At 39.2% G+C, this 17,705-nt stretch overlaps 2 long non-coding RNA genes across 2 annotated transcripts; one reads left to right on the plus strand and one right to left on the minus strand.

Annotated features, from left to right (window-relative positions):
- Positions 1–2,008: 2,008 nt before the first annotated feature.
- Positions 2,009–4,238, minus strand: LOC128765037 (uncharacterized). Its single transcript, XR_008415816.1, has 5 exons — positions 4,046–4,238; positions 3,713–3,763; positions 3,047–3,117; positions 2,910–2,953; positions 2,009–2,140 (listed from the first exon to the last, which is right to left on the minus strand). It is a non-coding gene; the product is annotated as an uncharacterized LOC128765037 (long non-coding RNA).
- Positions 4,239–15,500: 11,262 nt separating this feature from the next.
- Positions 15,501–17,251, plus strand: LOC128765038 (uncharacterized). The gene is made up of 3 exons (XR_008415817.1): positions 15,501–15,618; positions 15,699–15,761; positions 16,632–17,251. It is a non-coding gene; the product is annotated as an uncharacterized LOC128765038 (long non-coding RNA).
- Positions 17,252–17,705: the final 454 nt, after the last annotated feature.

The raw sequence follows: 17,705 nt of genomic DNA on the forward strand, positions 1-17,705 counted from the left end.
TTGATAACTTTCGAAAACCACTTCAGACAGCTTAGATTTGATGTGCAACTACTAGAAAGACCCTTTCTGCTATAGTGGGAGGTGAAAATTTCATGTTCTGAAGCTTCCCTGAGAAGTTATGGCACAATCCACAATACGCGTTTTCAGCCTGATATTAGGTGGGTTTCGGAACGCCAAACAAACAAATCGGTGTATGTTTATGGCGCTTCGTTTTATCGTTTTGACCAAGGTTCTTTAGTGGTGCTCACTGAAATCGTAGTATTGTGACGGTTGCCCTGCTGGCCATAAATACGCTCTAAAATGCGGGGTTTTAAATGACTTCATTGGCATTTGATCGCATTTCTAGCGACAAATATATCCTACATTATAATATTATGTGCTCTTTTTATGTAAATAACGCTTATTTTCTTTCGTTTGGACCGAGATTGTTTTGTGATTCCCTGTTAAATCGTAGTATTGTAACGTTTACCCTGCTGGCCATAAATACGCTCCAAATTGCGGAGTTTTTAAATAACTTTATTGGCTTTTGATCGCATTTCTAGCAACAAATATATCCTACATTGTAATATTATGTGCTCGTTTTATGTAAATGATGCTTAGTTTCTTTCGTTTGGACCGAGATTGTTTTGTGATTCCCCATTAAAATGTATTATTACGGTGGTTATCTGCTCGCGCTGAAAAACGTGCAATAACGGCGTTTGTCCACTTGGCATACCGTAATGATTTTACGAATTTGCCTCAAAAATCGTTTCACTCTTATGTTTCATTTGTCAATGGCTTTATGAAGGGAGTGCCGCTGGTCACGTGACTGGCAGCCTGCTCTCCTGTCTGAACACAAAACATGGTGGACATCCGTTCTATTTCGCTCTAAATTGTGAGATTTTAAAACAAAAGCTTTAGTTGACTTTTGATCGCATTTCTAGCGACAAATATATTCTATATTGGGGTTGTTATCTGCTCGCACTGAAAAACGTGCAATAACTACGTTTGTCCACTTGGCATACCGTTACAATTTGACGACTTTGCCTCAAAAAACGTTTCTCTCGTACGCGTCATTTCTCAATGGATTTGTGAATGGCGTGCCTCTGGTCACGTGACTGATAGAACACAAAGCATGGCGGACACCCGTTGTAGTTTTGCTTTCAATTCTGAGATTTTAAAACAATTAAAAGCTTTTGTTGCGTTTTGATCACATTTCTAGCGACAAATGTACACCTTACTTTCATTTTTTCCGCTCGTTTCATGCATTTGACGCTTCGTTTTTTTTGTTTTGACCCAGATTCTCTCGTAGGTCTCAATTCAATGTATTATTGTACAGCTGGCCAGCAATTCCACAGCTAATTGCGGGATTTTAAAATAATTAAAAGCTGTTGTAAAAGCTGAGTTGTAATCACATGCAATGTACTCTTTAATTTTTAAATATTATGTCATGAAATGATATAATATTTATTATCCGACTGGGGAAGGAAGTGGCGTCACGGACCGAATACGTTATTTATTTATCATTTGTATCGAATACATTTCTACGCATAATAGTATTATCGGATATTTAAAATCGTGTCAACTGCATATAAAGTCTTTTGGCAAGAAAGGAAGTTCCGTGATCTATTCGTTTTGCTGACTCACGCTTCGTTCTCCGTCACTGACGTCAGCTGAAACGCAGGCGGACCATTCCAAACCTCCCAAGCCGTAGTTTCTATTTTTCATTCTGTTTAAATATGTACACGTGTTGTGGACGCCGACGTTTCTTCGGAGACGTGAATTTATGCTTTGGATGAATAATTAAATTGTACAAACACGTCGGACTTTGACGTCATCATCAGTGGTCGACCAGAACGAAAACATAGCGGGATGTCCTGCCTGCCGCGGGATGATGGCGTCACATCCGGCATGTACATCTCTTTTTTAATATTTTAATGGGTCAGAGGAAATTGAAATAAAGGATTTCAGTTCTGTGATGACAATTTTATTCTACTTCAGGGTCAAATTATTTATTCATTATATTCATCTCCTTGTACGCATGTATGAATTGCATGACAACATCAAGATTACACTTTTGCAGATGTATTTATTATTATTAACAAATTGTTATTTTTTGGTTTCTTCCATCCGTACCCACTCAAGTTGGAATATCTTTCCACTGCAAGAGAAAGAAAAAAAAGATTTAATCACAGCAGGGTAAAGAACAATGATCCTTGGTGGTCTTCAGTTTGTAACACATACATGAACATGTACATTTGTATATCTTTCTTCTACAGTAGTTTGACTGAGGCATTGCCATTGGAACACAAACTTGATCTCAGACCTTTGCAGTATCAGGCCCAGAATGTTAACACTAAAACAGCATGTAAAGGGAGAATGCAGACATGTTTTGAAACAGGAGTTAAAGAAGCCACTTGGACCAGAGGGGAAATCCTTCTTTCAACATGAGGTCTTGACTTGGACCCTATCTTTCAGCTTCATACAATGATGTCCTGAACACCCCCCTCAGGTACATCAACATTTGAATAGAGCCTTTGTCTTTCATAACTATCTGATGGGGTCATAAGCCTGAATTGTCGCACCCACTGTCATCTCTTTAACTTATACATTAACATAATGGCCCATCAATACCTTTCTCCCTTGGACAGGGACTTCAAGTACACACACATTACCATATTGCACCCACCAGTGAATGCATCCTATTGGGTTGATCCTCTACTACACTTGGATGGGTGACTATTACAAATGAATACATCTGCAGCAACCATCCAGCACTATTCATTGTTCGAAAGGTGCATGCACCCCAGACTATCTCAACTTCTCGACAGAAGTTGGAATGTACTATGTTGGAATGTGACTCATACATTCTCTGGGTGCCTGAGTCAAACCTCAAATTTCATCGTAAAGAAGAGCGAAAATGTACATACCACATGGAGCAGGGCTCCAACTCGATTAGTTCCATTATTTTCCCCTGAAACAAAAAAATGCCATTGAAATTAACACATCCACAGTTAATGTGTATATTTACATTACATATCTACATCAAGTAATGACAAAACAGAACCTTTTGTTTTTTTGTTTTTACTACCCGTTTCACTGGGTAATACCCGTCATCTCCAACCATATGGCTGCATTCTGAAAGAGCAAAAAGTGTACGTTTAAATTGTTAAAGCGTTGAGTGAAAAAACATCAAGGCATATACAGTGCACTGACAAATTCATCATTCAAAATAGATACTATATATGGTTTCTTCTTGCTTTTCCAGATTATACATAGGTTCTGCACAAGTGAGCAAGGTGTGGTGTTTGGGGTGAAAAATTACCATCAGATGTGCCCACTACATCTTCAGGCAAAAATATATACTGAACATTCACAAAAATATTAAGAAAGTACAAATAAAATCATTTACAGCTGCATGTGATATTTCTGTATGTAATAGTTTTAAGGCACTGCACAATCTTGCATTGTATTGCCTCTATGAGATACATCATGTTTAGAGGCCAGGGCAGTCACTGGACTTATGTCAGCAACAGTGGACTGTGTGCATTGGATTTAAGAATGGCAACACTTTGATGTAGGGATATTAAAATAATTTTTAGTTTGTGTGGTCATAATTCTAATTTCTTTGTTTTGTGTCTAATTTCATATTTGTATTTCAAGTCTTATGGTTTTATAACATCACTTTTTACATCTTTGCAAGGCAATGTATGATTGTATAATATGTAAGAACCTTTCGATCCATCTTCTGTCTTCCTTCTGGTGCTTTTTCTTGGAGGTAAGCCTGTTGAGGATAAATATAGCTGTTTGTACAGAATAATTCCCACAATATTTTATTACATATAACATCCAATAGACTAACGATCAAAAACCAATGACGCATATCGTGCAAATAAACCATGTCATAACATGCTAATCTCTGACATGTCAGACTTTGTCATAGCAACCTGAACTATAAAAAGTCTTTCACCTAAATATTATAATGTCTACAAATAATTTATGAACCAAAACAGATATTCTGGTAATTGGATTGCAGACATGTCTCAAAGATCTAATTACTACATACTCAGAGGGCCTGTGGAGGCTCTTTTGGAGGAGGTTGACGGCTGGCTAGCAGAGGTTGTGGACGGATGGATGGTGGAGGAGGTTGATGGCTGGCTGCCAGAGGTTGTGGACGGATGGATGGTGGAGGAGGTTGACGGCTGGCTGGCAGAGGTTGTGGACGGATGGATGGTGGAGGAGGTTGATGGCTGCATATCTGTCCAACCTTCGTGGAACAGATAGACAATATGATCAGAGTGAGATTTTTGTATATACACATACAGAAATTTCTAATCTTCCAGAGATACTCAGCCTTAAAAGACTGATTTACACCACATAAACTTTAAAATAATTTTCTGGAATTCAACATCAAAAAAGCTCTCAGATAAATTACAATTGTGTATAATTCAAAAGCACAACTTTGGAGAAGGTTATAAGAAATGATCTTGCTGCTTTCAGCTGTTTTTGTCTACACTGAGGAACATTCTACAGCTACTGGCACTGTGGGAAAGATGTGTCAGAGCAGGGAAATAACAGTGAGACAACAAGGTAAAATGGTCAGAAAGCTTTGCAGGGACCAACAATCCTCCACCACAGAACTGTGGTTAGACTATGGAGCAGATGCTAATGTGGTGTATTGTTCCACTATATATAAAAAGATTTATATGCAGTTATATGAGGGAAAGAGGTTGCTGGTGACTCATGAAGTCAAAAAAGGGCTAATATTGAATGATGGCCTGATCTGAATCCGGCCCATTATTACATACGCCTGAAGATGCAAATACATTGGTCCAGTCAGGTGGTCCACTCCAAGTGGCATCTGATGATGTGCAACTTGAAAGAACCTTTCTGCTTTCGTGGGAGGTGGAAATTTCATGTTCTGAAGCTTCCCTGAGAAGTTTTCGCACAATGCACAAAATGCGTTTTCAGCCTGAGATAAGGTGGGTTTCGGAACGCCAAACATAAAAATGTTGATAACTATCGAAAAACTCTTCAAACAGCTTAGATTTGACGTGCAACTACGAGAAAGACCCTTTCTGCTATTGTGGGAGCTGAAAATTTCATGTTCTGAAGCTTCCCTGAGAAGTTATGGCAGAAGGCACAAAACGCGTTTTAAGCCTTAGATAAGGTGGATATCGGAATGCCAAACATAAAAATGCTGATAACTTTCGAAAAACACTTCAGACAGCTTAGATTTGATGTGCAACTACTAGAAAGACCCTTTCTGCTATTAGTGGGAGGCGAAAATTTAATTATCTGAAGCTTCCCTGAGAAGTTATGGCACAATGCACAAAACGCGTTTCAGCATGAGATAAGGTGGGTTTCGGAACGCCAAACATAAAAATCTTGATAACTTTCGAAAAACACTTCAGACAGCTTAGATTTGATGTGCAACTACGAGAAAGACCCTTTCTGCTATAGTGGGGGGTGAAAATTTCATGTTCTCATGCTTCCCTGAGAAGTTATGGCACAATGCACAAAACGCGTTTTCAGCCTGAGATAAGGTGGGTTTCGGAACGCTAAACATAAAAATGTTGATAACTTTTAAAAAACACTTCAGAGAGCTTATATTCGATGTGCAATTACTAGAAAGACCCTTTCTGCTATAGTGGGAAGTGAAAATTTCATGTTCTGAAGCTTCCCTGAGAAGTTGGTGCACAATGCACAAAACGCGTTTTCAGCCTGAGATAAGGTGGGTTTCGGAACGCCAAACATAAAAATGTTGATAACTTTCCAAAAACACGTCAGACAGCTTAGATTTAATGTCCAACAACTTGAAAGACCGTTTCTGCTTTCGTGGGACGTGGAAATTTCATGTTCTGAAGCTTCCCTGACAAGTGATCGCACAATGCACAAAACGCGTTTTCAGCCTGAGATAAGGTGGGTTTCGGAACGCCAAACATAAAAATGTTGATAACTTTCGAAAAACACTTCAGACAGCTTAGATTTGATGTGCAACTACGAGAAAGACCCTTTCTGCTATAGTGGGAGGTGAAAATTTCATGTTCTGAAGCTGCCCTGAAAAGTTATGGCACAATGCACGGAACGCGTTTTCAGCCTGAGATAAAGTGGGTTTCGGAACGCCAAACATAAAAATGTTGATATCTTTCGAAAAACACTTCAGACAGCTTAGATTTCATGTGCAACTACTAGAAAGACTCTTTCTGCTATAGTGGGAGGTGAAAATTTCATGTTCTGATGCTTCCCTGAGAAGTTATGGCACAATGCACACAACGCGTTTTCAGCTGAGATGAAGTTGGTTTCGGAACACCAAACATAAAAATGTTGATTACATTGGAAAAACTTTTCAGACAGCTTGGATTTGATGAGCAACTACTAGAAAGACCCGTTCTGCTATAGTGGGAGGTCAAAATTCCATGTTCTGAAGCTTCCCTGAAAAGTTATGGCACAATCCACAAAACACGTTTTCAGCCTGAGATAAGAGGGGTTTCGGAACGCCAAATATAAAAATGTAGATACTTTTCGAAAAACACTTCAGACAGCTTAGATTTGATGAGCAACTACTAGAAAGACCCTTTCTGCAATAGTGGGAGGTGACAATATCATGTCCTCAAGCTTCCCTGAGAAGTCATGGCACAATGCACAAAAGACGTTTTCAACTGAGTTAAAGTTGGTTTCCGAACGCAAAACATAAAAATGTTGATAATTTTCGAAAAACACTTCAGACAGCTTAGATTTGATGTGCAACTACGAGAAAAACCCTTTCTGCTATAGTGGGAGGTTACAATATCATGTCCTGAAGCTTCCCTGAGAAGTTATGGCACAATGCACAAAACGCGTTTTCAGCCTGAGATAAGGTGGGTTTTGGAACGCCAAACGTAAAAATGTTGATATCTTTCGAAAAACACTTCAGACAGCTTAGATTTGATGTGCAACTACTAGAAAGACTCTTTCTGCTATAGTGGGAGGTGAAAATTTCATGTTCTGATGCTTCCCTGAGAAGTTATGGCACAATGCACAAAACGCGTTTTCAGCCTGAGATAAGATGGGTTTCGGAACGCCAAACATAAAAATGTTGATAATTTTTGAAAAACACTTCAGGCAGCTTAGATGTGATGTGCAACTACTAGAAAGACCCATTCTGCTATACTGGGAGGTGAAAATGTCATGTACTGAAGCATCCCTGAGAAGTGATAGCACAATGCACAAAACGCGTTTTCAGCCTGAGATATGGTGGGTTTCGTAAAGCCCTACATAAAAATGTTGATAACTTTCCTAAAACACTTCAGACAGCTTAGATTTGATGTGCAAATACGAGAAAGACCCTTTCTACTATAGTGGGAGGTGAAAATTTCATGTTCTGAAGCTTCCCTGAGAAGTTATGGCACAATGCACCAAACGCGTTTTCAGCCTGAGATAAGGTGGGTTTCGGAACGCCAAACATAAAAATGTACATTACTTTCGAAATACAATTCAGATAGCTTAGATTTGATGTGCAACTACTAGAAAGACCCTATCTGATATAGTTGGAGGCGAAAATTTGATGTTCTGAAGCTTCCCTGAGAAGTTATGGCACAATGCACAAAACACGTTTTCAGCCTTAGATAAGGTGGGTTTCGGAACGCCAAACATAAAAATGTACATTACTTTCGAAATACAATTCAGATAGCTTAGATTTGATGTGCAACTACTAGAAAGACCCTATCTGACATAGTGGGAGGCGAAAATTTGATGTTCTGAAGCTTCCCTGAGAAGTTATGGCACAATGCACAAAACGCGTTTTCAGCCTGAGATAAAGTTGGTATCGGAACGCCAAACATAAAAATGTTTATAACTTTCGAAAACCACTTCAGACAGCTTAGATGTGATGTGCAACTATTAGAAAAACCCTTTCTGCTATAGATGGAGGCGAAAATTTGATGTTCTGAATCTTCCCTGAGAAGTTATGGCACAATGCACAAAACGCGTTTTCAGGCTGAGATGAAGTTGGTTTCGGGAACGCCAAACATAAAAATGTTTATAACTTTCGAAAAACACTTCCGACAGCTTAGATTTGATGTGCAACTACGACAATGACCCTTTCTACTATAGTGGGAGGTGAACATTTCATGTTCTGTAGCATCCCTTTGAAGTTATGGCACAATACACAAAACACGTTTTCAGCCTAAGATAAGGTAGGTTTTGGAACGCTAAACATAAATATGTTGATAACTTTCGAAAAACACTTCAGACAGCTTAGAGGTGATGTGCAACGACTAGAAAGACCCATTCTGCTATAGTGGGAGGTGAAAATTTCATGTACTGAAGCATCCCTGAGAAGTGATAGTACAATGCACAAAACGCGTTTTCAGCCTGAGATATGGTGGGTTTCGTAAAGCCCTACATAAAAACGTTGATAACTTTCCTAAAACACTTCAGACAGCTTAGATTTGATGTGCAACTACTAGAAAGACCCTTTCTGCTCTTGTGGGAGATGAAAATTTCATGTTGTGAAGCTTCCCTGAGAAGTTATGGCACAATGCACAAAACGCGTTTTCAGCCTCAGATAAGGTGGGTTTCGCAACGCCAAACATAAAAATGTTGATAACTTTCGAAAAACACTTCAGACAGCTTAGATTTGATGTGCAACTATTAGAAAAACCCTTTCTGCTATAGTTGGAGGCGAAAATTTGATGTTCTGAATCTTCCCTGAGAAGTTATGGCACAATGCACAAAACGCGTTTTTAGGCTGAGATGAAGTTGGTTTCGGAACGCCAAACATAAAAATGTTTATAACTTTCGAAAAACACTTCCGACAGCTTAGATTTGATGTGCAACTACGACAATGACCCTTTCTACTATAGTGGGAGGTGAACATTTCATGTTCTGTAGCATCCCTTTGAAGTTATGGCACAATACACAAAACACGTTTTCAGCCTAAGATAAGGTAGGTTTTGGAACGCTAAACATAAATATGTTGATAACTTTCGAAAAACACTTCAGACAGCTTCGAGGTGATGTGCAACGACTAGAAAGACCCATTCTGCTATAGTGGGAGGTGAAAATTTCATGTACTGAAGCATCCCTGAGAAGTGATAGCACAATGCACAAAACGCGTTTTCAGCCTGAGATATGGTGGGTTTCGTAAAGCCCTACATAAAAACGTTGATAACTTTCCTAAAACACTTCAGACAGCTTAGATTTGATGTGCAACTACTAGAAAGACCCTTTCTGCTCTTGTGGGAGATGAAAATTTCATGTTGTGAATCTTCCCTGAGAAGTTATGGCACAATGCACAAAACGCGTTTTTAGGCTGAGATGAAGTTGGTTTCGGAACGCCAAACATAAAAATGTTTATAACTTTCGAAAAACACTTCCGACAGCTTAGATTTGATGTGCAACTACGACAATGACCCTTTCTACTATAGTGGGAGGTGAACATTTCATGTTCTGTAGCATCCCTTTGAAGTTATGGCACAATACACAAAACACGTTTTCAGCCTAAGATAAGGTAGGTTTTGGAACGCTAAACATAAATATGTTGATAACTTTCGAAAAACACTTCAGACAGCTTCGAGGTGATGTGCAACGACTAGAAAGACCCATTCTGCTATAGTGGGAGGTGAAAATTTCATGTACTGAAGCATCCCTGAGAAGTGATAGCACAATGCACAAAACGCGTTTTCAGCCTGAGATATGGTGGGTTTCGTAAAGCCCTACATAAAAACGTTGATAACTTTCCTAAAACACTTCAGACAGCTTAGATTTGATGTGCAACTACTAGAAAGACCCTTTCTGCTCTTGTGGGAGATGAAAATTTCATGTTGTGAAGCTTCCCTGAGAAGTTATGGCACAATGCACAAAACGCGTTTTCAGCCTCAGATAAGGTGGGTTTCGCAACGCCAAACATAAAAATGTTGATAACTTTCGAAAAACACTTCAGACAGCTTAGATTTGATGTGCAACTATTAGAAAAACCCTTTCTGCTATAGTTGGAGGCGAAAATTTGATGTTCTGAATCTTCCCTGAGAAGTTATGGCACAATGCACAAAACGCGTTTTTAGGCTGAGATGAAGTTGGTTTCGGAACGCCAAACATAAAAATGTTTATAACTTTCGAAAAACACTTCCGACAGCTTAGATTTGATGTGCAACTACGACAATGACCCTTTCTACTATAGTGGGAGGTGAACATTTCATGTTCTGTAGCATCCCTTTGAATTTATGGCACAATGCACAAAACGCGTTTTCAGGCTGAGATGTAGTTGGATTCGGAACGCCAAACATAAAAATGTTGATAACTTTCCAAAAACAGTTCCGACAGCTTAGATTTGATGTGCAACTAATAGAAAGACCCTTTCCCTTCTTGTGGGAGATGAAAATTTCATGGTCTGAAGCATCCCTGAGAAGTGATAGCACAATGCACAAAACGCGTTTTCAGCCTGAGATAAAGTTCGTTTCGGAACGCCAAACATAAAAATGTTGATAACTTTCGAAAGACACTTCCGACAACTTAGATTTGATGTGCAACTACGAGAAAGACCCTTTCTGCTATAGTGGGAGGTGAAAATTTCATGTTCTGAAGCTTCCCTGAGAAGTTATGGCACAATGCACAAAACGCGTTTTCAGCCTCAGATAAGGTGGATTTCGCAAAGCCAAACATAAAAATGTTGATAACTTTCGGTAAACACTTCCGACAGCTTAGATTTGATGTGCAACTGCTAGAAAGACCCTTTCTGCTATAGTGGGACGTGGAAATTTCATGTTCTGAAACTTCCCTGAGAAGTTATGGCACAATGCACAAATCGCGTTTTCAGTCTCAGATAAGGTGGGTTTCGGAACGCCAAACATAAAAATGTTGATAACTTTCGAAAAACACTCCAGACAGCTTAGATTTGACGTGCAACTACTAGAAAAACCCGTTCTGCTATAGTGGGAGGTGAAAATTTCATATTCTGAAGCTTCGCTGAGAAGTTATGGCACAATGCACAAAACGCGTTTTCAGCCTAAGATAACGTGGGTTTCGGAACGCTAAACTTACAAATGTTCATAACTTTCGAAAAACTCTTCAGACAGCTTAGATGTGATGTGCAACTACTAGAAAGACCCATTCTGCTATAGTGGGAGGTGAAAATTTCATGATTTGAAGCTTCCCTGAGAAGTTATGGCACAATGCACAAAACGCGTTTTCAGCCTGATATAAGGTGGTTTTCGGAACACCAAACATAAAAATGTTGATAACTTTCGAAAAACACTTCAGACGGCTTAGATTTGATGACCAAAGACTAGAAATCCCCTTTCTTCTACAGTGGGATATGAAAATTTCATGTTCTGAAGCTTCACTGAGAAGTTATGGCACAATACGCGTTTTCACGCTTATATAAGGTGGGTTTCGGAACACCAAACACAAAAATGTTGCTAACTTTTGAAAAACACTTCAGAGAGCTTAGATTTGATGTGCAACAACTTGAAAGACCCTTTCTGCTTCCGTGGGACGTGGAAATTTCATGTTCTGAAGCTTCCCTGAGAAGTTATCGCACAATGAACAAAATGCGTTTTCAGCCTGAGATAAGGTGGGTTTCGGAACGCCAAACATAAAAATGTTGATAACTTTCGAAAAACACGTCAGCCAGCTTAGATTTGACGTGCAACTACTAGAAAGACCCTGTCTGCTATAGTGGGAGCTGAAAATTTCATGTTCTGAAGCTTCCCTGAAAAGTTATGGCAGAATGCACAAAACGCGTTTTCAGCCTGAGATAAGGTGGGTTTCGGAACGCCAAACATAAAAATGTTGGTAACTTTCGAAAAACACTTCAGACAGCTTAGATTTGATATGCAACTACGAGAAAGACCCTTTTTGCTATAGTGGGAGATGAAAATTTCATGTTCTGAGGCTTCCCTGAGTAGTTATGGCACAATGCACAAAACAAATTTTGACCCTGAGATAAGGTGGGTTTCGGAACGCCAAATATAAAAATCTTGATAACTTTGGAAAAACCCGTCAGACAGCTTAGATTTGATGTGCAGCTCCTCGAAAGATCCTTATGTTTGGCGTTGCGAAACCCACCTTATCTCAGGCTGAAAACGCGTTTTGTGCATTTTGCCATTACTTTTCAGGGAAGCTTCAGAACGTGAAATTTTCACCTCCCACTATAGCACATAGGGTCTTTCTAGTAGTTGCATATCAAATCTAAGCTCTCTGAAGTGTTTTTCGAAAGTTATCAACATTTTTATGTTTGGTGTTCCGAAACCCATCTTATCTCAGGTTGAAAACACATTTTGTGCATTGTGCCATTACTTTTCAGGGAAGCTTCAGAACATGAAATTTTCACCTCCCACTATAGCAGAAAGAGTCTTTCTATTGTTGCACATCAAATCTAAACTGTCTGAATTGTTTTTCGAAAGTTATCAACATTTTTATGTTTGTCGTTCTGAAACCTATCTTATCTCAGGTTCAAAACGTGTTTTGTGCATTGTGCCATTACTTCTCAGGGAAGCTTCAGAACATGACATTTTCACCACCCACTGTTGCAGAAAGGGTCTTCCTAGTCGGTGCATATCAAATCTAAGCTGTCTGAAGTGTTTTTCGAAAGTTATCAACACATTTATGTTTGGCGTTCCGAAACCCACCTTATCTCAGGCTGAAAATCCGTTTTGTGCATTGTGCCATAACTTCTTAGGGAAGCTTCAGAACAAGAAATTTTAACCTCCCACTAAAGCAGAAAGGGTATTTCTCGTAGTTGCACATCAAATCTAAGCTGTCTGAAGTGTTTTTCGAAAGTTATCAACATTTTTATGTTTGGCGTTCCGAAACCCACCTTATCTCAGGCTGAAAACGTGTTTTGTGCATTATGCCCTAAGAGAGAGATGAAGCATACAGAAAAATGTCAAACCTGTATTGATTTATGGCCCCCCGGAGGTAATAAATCTCCTCCCGCTCCTTTTTTATATAAAAAAGAAATTTAAATAATAACCCCTCCCCCTTTTATATAAAAAAGAAATTAAAATAATAACCATCCCCCTTGTTTTGTAACTGGAAGGAAAATAATGAAGGTCAACCTGTGTGATGCATGGGTGGGGTCAGCTACATCCTTGCAGCCGCAACAAATCGTTAGGCAAGGTAGCAAGTCAGGTAGGCTCTGCGCGAGGGAGGGGTTTCATGTGGCTCTGTGGGATTACCTTCAGGATGTGGGAAAAATAAAGGATGAAATTGAGATATTGAAAATAAAACTTTAAAGTCTCAGCATTAGTCAATGTTCGAGCTGTTTCTGCATTGTAGACTTAATAATCTAAATCTTGTTAGTAGCTACAATATTATTTCTGGAATAATCATTTTTGAAGTTATTTATCACCTTATGAAACAATTTTTCATTCTTTAAATATTTCTTAAAGATAAAACAGTAGAAAGACAACACTTTTTTAGTCTTCACTTATAGTTCAAATGACACAGCTACACAACTCATGCACCATTTTTTCAACAGTGTTTAAAACAGATAATTTCTACTTGTTTGATAAATACTTTTAGTTTTTAAGAAAATAAGGTTGATTGAACAAGGATAAAACAAAAGAAAGACATACTTTTAGTTTTCAGAAACTAGGGTAATGCGATGAAAGCATAAAACAAAAGAAAGAAATACTTTTTTTGTTTTTCAGAAAATAAGGTTCAGTGAACAAAGATAAAACAAAAGCAAGAAATACTTTTACTTTTCAGCATTAGTTCGAATGACACAGCTAATCATCTCATCTGAGTTTCTGTTGAATTAGTCTATTTAATTTTATACCCTGTGTGAGTTTGAAACAATGCATTTTTACTAACTCAGGAACTACTTTCAAAAAATGAGGTCAAACATTGGGGAAACAACAGTCATTAGGCCTGACTCTTTCTCAGACACTGAAACAGAGTCCGTGGTAACCGGTTAATTTGCTGAGGAGAGGTGTTCTTTCCCGGACGGTTGAATCTTCAAAAGAGACAATCTGAAGACAGAGAGGTCTGTCTGAAGACAAACCTCAATGGTCTGTCTGAAGACAAACCTTGCTGCCTTCAGACAACATTGTTCAGACAAAGTGCACGCACACACACACACACACACACACACACACACACACACACACACACACACACACACACACACACACACACACACTCACAAAGGTCACCCACCTGTAGACCCCTCCTTTTCAAAATGCATCATTTGACAGGGGAAAAGTTTACACCTCTGAGCTATCTAGCAAACGCTGAGCTCTTCCAACATTGTTTTATCCAAAATCAACAAAGGTATCACCTCGGCTCTGCCTGCACATATGGAGTATTTAGATGACCCCGATCAGACCACATTTTACAACGGTTCATGGGTAACCTTTGCTGTTGACCAGGCCTTACACAACTTCATACGACTCCTTTTAAAATTGCATCATTTGTCAGCGGAAAAGTTTACACCTCTGAGCTATCTAGCAAACGCTGAGCTCTTCCAACATTGTTTTATCCAAAATCAGCAAAAGACCTAGGCCCTGCCCACACAAATGGAGTATTTAGGTGACCCTGATTCAGACCACTTTTTTCATCAGTTCAAGGGTAACCTTTGCTGTTCACCAGACCTTCCAGAACTTCATCCTCCTTTTCAAACGGTTTCGCTATGGATGCCTCTTCCTCTGCACTCCGTAGGTGAATATATATATATCTATATGTATACAGTATATTTATGTATCTACATATACATATATGAGTATTATAAAAACTTTATGTCATGTTTATCACATCTCTTTTCATTCACAGACGTCGTCACCCATCTGTGTGACGTTCATTTAACGCAGAGTGATACAGGTAAAAAGATTTAATTATTCTATAATTCGTTGTTAATATCTCTATCATGTACTACAACAGCATCCCTTCTATTTTCAGACATTATCGGCTCCGCGAATAACTTCCCAGAGACGTTGATTAGCGCCAAGGAGCTTGAGCAGTTAATGCGACCAACTTTTGAAGACGGCGTCCACGCGGATCCGACGATGGTGAATCCAAGAGCTCGAATTCAAGAGAGCACCGCTGAGGTGATTTACCATCCAGCAGTTCCGAACACGCAGTCTATTATAATAATCGACAGCGACGAGGAGTTTACCGCTCCTTGTCCGGGACCGAGTACCGGAAATCGACCAATGGGGAGAAATCGGCGCTCTCTGAACCGTAAACTGCGGTATAATCCATCGCAGAAGGCAGGACCATTGCGAGCCATTTGTGAGAAGGAGACAGCGATTCTAATCATAATTATGTTAACTAGGTAAAGAATAACAATATTAAGTGTATATACATGCATATGTGTGTGTGAGTGCACGCGCGTGTGTGTGTGCGTGCATGAAAAGATCGCTAGGAACCCAGAAATCAGAGACGACCGGGAAGTCGTCCGGACCCCGCGGAGTCGGCTCATTCATTGGAGGGGACGCTTCTACTGTTTGACGGTGAGAGCAAAAGTCAAAAAAAAAAAAAAATATATATATATATATATAGATTTGAACCACATTCTGTGTTTTGTATTTAACTTCCAATGTTTTTTGTTTTATTCAACGCCTGTGCGTATGAAAACAGACGGTCAGTCAGAGGTCGGAGGAGTAGGGCGTTCACTCGCGGATTCTTTCACTCATCAGACACCGCAGCTGATAGGAGGTGAGAAAAAACATTTAGAGTTTACGTTTCACTACTGTATTTATTTATTTTTCTATTTTTATTTTTTCACATGAAAACAGATACAAAGACAATGAGCACAATGTGCCTTCCACCTGCCGCTTCAACGCCTCCTCCAACGTTTGGTAAGATGTGAATCTCGATTTTTTCAACACACATCTCTGCCGTTCAGTATCGGCTGAATGGCTGTATGTTCGCTATTATGGGTGTGGTTTAATGATGTGTTTGCAATTTGGTGTGTTAGAGCATCAATGTGTCTGTTATCTGTAATGTGGTTTGTCTATGTTCTGGCTATATGCTTTAGACGGTGTAATTTTACTATTGAAGGTGTTTGAGTAACTGTTGCTGCTAAGCGTCATTGTGATTTTACTACTACGCTTTAACGACGGTGGCCACTAGAGGTCGTGATTAATATTTTTCACTATGCTTTAACGGCGGTGGCCACTAGAGGTCGTGATTACTATTTTACACTATGCTTTAACGACGGTGGCCACTACAGGTCGTGATTACTATTTTACACTATGCTTTAACGATGATGGCCACTAGAGGTCGTGATTTTACTAATTGTAATGTGCTTTAATGACAGTATACACTAGTGATTTGCTACTTGTTTTTATGCTTTAAATGTCGATCCTCTGTAGATCCCCACATTTTTTTTTTACTGCTTTACTATTTGCTTCTGTTATGATAATGGTTTTCCCCATGAGTATTGATATGGCTACACATGTTGTTTTTTATTTTTTATTTTTTTATTTTTTGTTTTTTATTTATTTATTTATGTATTTTTATTATTGTCATCGCTAGAAAACAACATGGTGCAACACTGGTTATATAATTACGTTATTGTGTTTTTTTTCTGCAGGTTGTATTTTTCATATTTTACTTAGCTTATTTTCATAGTACTCTGCTTATATTCATATGATAATAACTGCTATCTGGGGTCCTGCTTCCAGATTGTATTTACATTTTGTATTGTTGCTTATATTCTGTTTCAGCTCTCATTATCATCGTTAAGGAAATCGTCAGGAAGGACATCACAAATGAAGCGTTGGTGTCTGAAATCGTGAGACTCCTTAATCTACAAGGACCTGGTGGTAACAGACGTCGTGGACGGACCTGACTGAAGTTCAACCACAGTAAGGTCCATTTGGAGCCTGATTATTTAAAAGCACAGAGGGTGATTGTGTTCTGAGGTTGCTGTTTTGTTTATTAATTATTTTAAATTATTAGTTTATTGTTATTATTATTAAATTATGGCAGACCATGATGGTTTTCCTTCTGGTTCTGACACTGAATCCACCCACAACCAGGACACTACACCACACCTCATTGATCAGAGTGCTTCACCGACACGTAAGTTTCTGTCTGGCTTGTTTGACGGCATGTCTGAGGAGGATGTAGAGCTGGTCTATGATCCGAGTATAAATGAAAACAGCGCCACCTCGAGGTGGCGCTAAACGCAAACTCGAGAAGACACTGGATGCCGAAATTATTGGTAAAAAAAGACGACATCTCTACGTAGTTGGTGGTGATGGAACTGATCAGCTTTGCTTCGCAATCAGCCTTTCTTGTCTCCTTAATCCGAACCGTACGTATCAAGATTGTGTTGAGTTGGGGAGGGAATTACAAAACAAAGCTGGTTTAGATTCTCAAACACCTATCACATTCACAGATACACCCCAGTTTGAACGGATAGTGAGGCATAAATTTGTTGTGTTTCATAAAACGACAGCAAACCAACCATTAGCGCATTATGCCACAGGTTTTGCTGATGGTTCGGATCCCTTATACTTGTTTCTACTTCAGGGACACTATTACGGGGTGAAGAACCCAAAGTGTTTTTTAGGAACACGTTACTTTTGCGTCAGCTGTCATAAGGGGTATGAAGATAAATCACAACACATCTGCAAAGGTCACTGTAGCGTTTGTCACAATCCTGCCAGTGCATGTTGTTGACACTAACAAAGCCAATGGAACCATCATAGTCATCAAAGTGTACCTATAAGAAGTACAAATAACAATGTGTTCGTGAGTCCAATTCACCCCCTTCATCCACTGTCTTGCCATCT

Source organism: Synchiropus splendidus, chromosome 9 (assembly GCF_027744825.2).
Source record: "Synchiropus splendidus isolate RoL2022-P1 chromosome 9, RoL_Sspl_1.0, whole genome shotgun sequence".
Taxonomy (NCBI): domain Eukaryota; kingdom Metazoa; phylum Chordata; class Actinopteri; order Syngnathiformes; family Callionymidae; genus Synchiropus; species Synchiropus splendidus.